We start from the raw sequence: 6,023 nt of genomic DNA, 5'->3' as shown, positions 1-6,023 counted from the left end.
TTGATAATGATGGTGCCAGACACAGACCTACCACACCCTCTGCTGCCATCAGCACCCAGGGCTTGGCTCCCCATCAGGTCCAAGGCTGCAATCTTGCCCTTTGCTCGTACTGTAAAACCTGATACCAGGTCCCAAGCTGGGAGAAGATGAGAGGAAAAGCGGGGTTGCGCCTTCCTTTTGGCTTTCATTTGGAAGCATCCAACTCTGTCATACTTGGTAAAAGCTGGGTGCTGCAGCAGCGCATCTTGCTGGCAGGTGGGAAGGACTGAAGCCAAGATCTTGGGAGCACGATTCTCCTTGTTTCTGTATTTCCCGTGTTTGCAATTGTAGAAAAAAACCCTTGTCTCCCTGAGGGCCTGAATTGGGCCCCCTCTGTGAGCAGAGATAACCATCTCAGCTTGGCGATTATAGCCGTAATAAAATACTTGTAGCAAATTAATCATTTGAAATTTTTTTTGCCCTTCTCTTCTTCCGACACTGACTCATCTGTGAGGAGGTCCTGCACCTTTTTGGTGTAGCCCCCCTGCCTTTGCTTCTCTGCCTTTCACAAAATTGTTTGTATGTTCACAGGTTGAGCTGTTTGGGGCAGATTCTGCGAGCTCCCATTTTTACAAAGTTGAATGTGTTAAATTCCTGCGGTTGCACATGGAAAACGTCCCTGCTGTGGACATCCCTGGGGCTTGTCCAGGAGAAACCGTCTCGGGAAACCCTGGCTGGTACAAACCACCCTCTGTAGCAGGAGGAGGACAGTTTATATGGAATCTTGATGAAGCTTTTGCAATCCAAGGGCCGGAAGATTCAAATGAATATTCACAGCCACAGTTTGGCAACGTGTCACCCCGTGTGTAGGGAGTGGAGGGAGGTGATACGGGTTTTACTCCTGCATCTCTCACGTACTTCCTGCCTGCAGGACAGTTTATCTCTAAAACACTGTGTACATTTCTGTGTTTTTCTTTGTTGTTTTCCTTCCTTAGGAGCATTTATTGGGCAACAGATTTGTTTGGACAGCTTTGATTTTGCAAAAGATCTTGGAATTTGTAATTGGGACCAGAGGTTGTGGAGCAGCTTTGTTCCCCTGTAGTCACCAGGGTGAAGATGGTTATTTACGTTGTGGTAGCTATTAAGAAACCCAGTCATTGTCCACAATTACGTTGTGCCAAGGGCTGTACAAATACGGGTGAATTAGGATGGCTGACATGTTGGATGCTTAGTACTTTGGGGGAAGTAAGACCTTAATCCTTCCTGGAATTGCAGAGGGAGGATGAGCTGCTGTGAAGTGGCATCGTGTCATTGACTCTGCCCCAGCTGTGTCGGGTGAAGCACAATTTTGATAAGAGCATTTCTCATTGATGACTGTGCTAGATTGTTCCTCCCCTTCCTTGCTCTATTCACTTTGCAGCATTATCCTTTAACCTAGGCATGAATCAGGCCCTCAAACTCCTGAAATAATGCTGAGTGCTGTTGCACTAGTTTTATTTCAGCTCCTACAAACTGGTGGTGTTCCCTTGACTGGGGTGAAATGACCTCACGGTTTCCATCTGCTCTGAATGGGGCACGTTAGTTTGCAATTGAGTTAATTAAAACAGGAACACGGGAGGATCTTCTCATGCCACGTGCAATCTCATTGCCGTGGGCTGTAGCGAGCGGCACGAATTTAACCGAGGAGTGGAACAATAATGGGGAGAGAGGACCAGCAGCAGCGGTTAAACGTGCTGGTCAAGATGCAACCTCCAACTTGGGAAGGGTTAAACACCTGATGGCTGGAGGCTGGAGAAATGGCCAGAGGAAGGATCACTTTGTAATTGCCCTATATTTTAGGGCTGGCCAGTGTGTATTACTGGCTCGAGATAGATGGACTCTGATCTGACCCGGCTTGCCTGCTCTGTACTGTGTGAGTATCCGCAGAGGTTAGATCAGATCAGCTGTCAGGAACAGCCTGACAGATTCAATGGGCAGGACTCAAAAGTCACCTGTGATTTCGTGGGGACAGAACACGGATTTGCCGTTCTTTTCTGAGATGTGCCGTTTCCAGAAAATCTGAGCTCAGCGTTACCAGGCCTGGCAGTTTCACCTCAGCTTTCAGAAATGTAGTGGGTTTTTGTTTGTTTGTTTGTTTTTCCTTAAGGCTTTAGCTGTGGGAGTGACTCTCAACTTTCATGTAAAAAATTACCCATTTAATTATGATTATACATAATTATAACTATATTTATACTTATTCCTTCATGATTTCTTGTAATCATAAGATCTTGTAATTTGGGGGAGAGGGGAAAAAAACATCTTTAGGTGCATGTAAAAATAGGCTGGAGGGGGGGAAAGTCCATAGCTTAAATGCCTGCACCGTGTGTCAGGCACAGAGCGCTCTTCTGATGAGCTGGTGCCCTGCCACACGCTGTGTCCCCAGGAAGGATCCCCACAGCCCATCTGCGTGGACTGGGTTTGCTTGTTCATCCAGGAGCTCCTGGCAACGTGTGGAGGTGCAGCCGTGGCGTGGGGTGTCAACGCTCCTTCTGCAAAGAGTCCGGGAGGCACAGGGGGCTCCGTCCGGGGGGCATCGCTGTGCTGAGCAGCTGGAAAATGGTGGATGGGGAGAGACTCCAGCAGCAGCAATTACTTTGGGGGGATTCAGGTTGTTCCTGGAGGGGTTTTGTGCTGTCATCTAAACACTTTGAGGTTTAGACCGACGCTATTTGGGGGTTTCAGCTAACAGAACAAGCGTGACCAATTCTGAGTTCGAGGTGTTTCTCAGTGGATTACACGGCAGCAGCAGGAAGCTTCCCAGGAGTGGCCAGGCAGCAAGAAGCCGAGCTGAGAGCTTGCCAGCCTCAGAGGGGTGAGCACGGGGAGGAGAGAAGGTGAGAGGCAGCTCCTGGACAGACAGGAGCTTGCTGGAAACCTGAACACGGAGCTGGCTCTGGTCCCCAGCTGGGCTCTGTCACCCAGGGTAGGCTGTGTCCAGCTATTCCTACTGGACCCAGGGGTGCCCCCTTAGGCTGTTCTGCGTTGTTGTAAAAAGGAGAGGTGGAGCTGGAAGACAGTGTAGTTCAGTTGAGACCCATCATACCAGCCTCTAGGGCTGATCGAGACCTGGGGTGTTACAGCTGCCGGGCTCTAAGAGCAAAATGCGGTTTCCACGGGTAAACCCACATGAAACTGCAGCACGAACACCACCGATGTGTGTGTCAAGGGCACTGGAGCAGAGAGAGGCCACAGAAGTGATTTCAAGTCCTCAGAAAAGTCACTTGTCTATGAAAGATGTGAGGATTTCAGCCTATTCAGTTTATCCAGTGTGAGATGAAGAGGGTTGTGGCTTAACACTAACAGGGGAATGACACCAGGTTCAGGAGAGCCGTTGAAGCGCTTCGGCAGTGGCAGGAAACTAAAGACACCAATTAAACAACTTCAAATGAGACATGAGGCCCTGAGTTACAGCAGGAGGATTCCTGTTGCAAGGCAATGAACTGTACCGAGATACCAACCTTTGGAACAAATGAATCCTTCAGGCTAGCCAGCCGTTGCCTTTCTGGAGAAGCCGCTCATCTGTCGTTGAGATACAAGGCTGAAGAGCTGCGTCATTATATTGAGCTTTATAGCCTGGCACAGGAAGCAGGACTAAACCAGTCAATAAAACTTCATGGTAGATAGTCACCTCATCCTAACACGGCTCTTTTGCGCATCAACTTGTTGACATATGGCGGCTGCATTTGGGACAGTAGGAGAACAAGTTCCTTCTGGAGCAATCTCTCGATATTTGCAGGAATTATTGGTGAGCTGGAAGTTCTTATGAATGAGGCTGCTCAGATCCTGAAAAGGGAAGGTGTGATCGCAGCGTGGGGGGGAATCTTCAGCAGGGCAGTTTTATGGCTGCAGGTGCTGGTGGAAGCGTTGCCGTGTTGGTGTTGCAGTTGGGTGTTAACGAGAGTAACAGCTCGACAGTGTTGTTACCACAGCCCCAGGAGTGCCCTGTTGTGCTCTTGCAATGCCCCGATCAGGCGACCACCAAAACACTGCTTATTGTTAGGACACTAATTAATTTATGACTCATCGCCAAAGCACTTGGGAGCAGCAATCACAAACTAGGACTGCACTGTGCAAACACAGAACCTAAGGGCACTCCCTGCTCCAGAAAACTTTCAATCCAAACATCGCAATCTAAGCACACGGCAAGAGACAGCCCGTGGGGGACGGAGAGGAGATGTGGAAACAACAGCCCGACATCGATCGCCACAATAATGTGTTCTTAACACACAGTTTTGCTCGCTCGCAAAGATTTCTTCCTTTTCCATTAGGTCACGGCATATTTGATTATTTTTATTTTTTGCGGGGGCACTTTCTGGGCTGGAGTTGAGAGCTTGGTTCATTTTCCCAAGGGCTTAGGGAGGGATTTATCATTTGTGACTCTTTCATCAGCTTTGTGAGCGGCAGTGCCCAGCAGCGGGCTGTTCCTGGGTGTGCAGGGACTGGGCTGCCTTGTGGTGACACCAAGAACAGCAGTTGCAATGTCAAAGCATTCCCTTCCCCAAGAGGGGTTTTAACCAGTCAGTAGTGTCTTCTGTGTTACCAAACCTGAATCCCTGGGGTCATTCTCATGGGCTTGGAAGTATTTACCAGTCCGTGCGGTTGTGAAACTATGCAGTGTTACCATGGCATCCCAACAACACAAGCAAACTCTGCTCAAGATGTTTCTGGATCACTGGATCCTGCGCTGGCTTAAAACCGGATTTAAATGGGCAATGTTCGTTTGCAGGATGGGTGCAAGGGATTGAAACTGCCCAGCTGCCACACTGGGAGCTGGGGGGCATATAGCAGCAAGGTAAACGAGGCCTTCCTGAGCCTCTCCTGCATTGGCTGCGTTGCTGATGGTACGGAAAAGAAAACTTGAACTTTGAATGGAAACCAGACTCATCCTTACCTAAAATCAGTGGTGCTGCATGGCGGTAATTAAGATTAGAGAATGGCTTTTCATTGATCTGGGCCGTGATAGTGCAAGCCAGGGTGAGGTTCAGTTCTCTTACTGCTGAACGGGTGTTTCTGCCAAGGCTGCTGAGAACAGCTTTGCCGTTGTGATAGTTTATCTGTCGGCAGGCTCGTATTTACCTGGCTGGATTGCTTTCTGCTGTGCGAGTTGTGTGGTGCAAAAAAATCCTTGTCTGCTGATACAAAGGAGTTGAGGCTGGAGCGCAGCCGAATAAAATCCAGCAGCCGGGGCTTTCTTTGGTGGGAGTTATTCTTGCCTGACTGTAGGACTCTAAATCACCCTTTCAGATTCCATCCCTGTCTTCTCAGGACAAGCCAGAGGAGTTGAAAGAGTGCAGCCTGACTCTGTGAACTCAAAAGGACCTAGAGCTACACAAAGCAGCTGGAGGCTTCTGCCTTGTTGCTGGCTTTGTACAGATGAAACGAACCCTGCATCAGCCGTCGGGTCAAGCACAGCTGGGTGTGCACAACACACCAGTTTGTTTTACACTCAATGGATTATTTTTTTTCACTGGTGGAGGCTGAGCCAGCTTGAAGAGGAGGAAGGAATCTTGCCTCGTATGTCTCTGTCTGGCTCAATCTCCCCCTTTTTCTCCCTCAAAAAGAGAATTTCCTTTTAGTAGCTGGGATCTGCAGCCAACTCGTATTCTCCCCGCAAAGACGGAAGTACATATTTTGAATAGGCTGTGGCCAGAATATGTACCCAGTTCTATCTTGCTGACCTGATGAGGGGAAGAGCTGAAGGGTGACACATTCAGGCCAGACTTTGAAATCTCATGGAGGATTTACGACCTGATAGTAAGGAGACCTGTCCCTTCGAGGATATTTGAAAACGCAGAAAGCCCATAAAACCAACTTTTGTCTCTGCCTCTTCTGCATAGGAACCTAGAAATTTAATCAGAAACCTGTCCTGTCTCCTTTTGAGTGTGGACTAGCACTGCTGGGTATTTCCATGTGCAGGGTGCAACCCACCTAATCCACCTTTATTTTAGCACTAACAGGAGAGAGAAGGCAAACCCATGGTGGCCAGGGATAGCTGTGGCATCTCT

The sequence above is a fragment of the Athene cunicularia genome, unplaced genomic scaffold (assembly GCF_003259725.1).
Source record: "Athene cunicularia isolate RWA unplaced genomic scaffold, athCun1 chrLGE22_part1, whole genome shotgun sequence".
NCBI lineage: Eukaryota > Metazoa > Chordata > Aves > Strigiformes > Strigidae > Athene > Athene cunicularia.
This window is presented reverse-complemented; position numbering follows the sequence as displayed.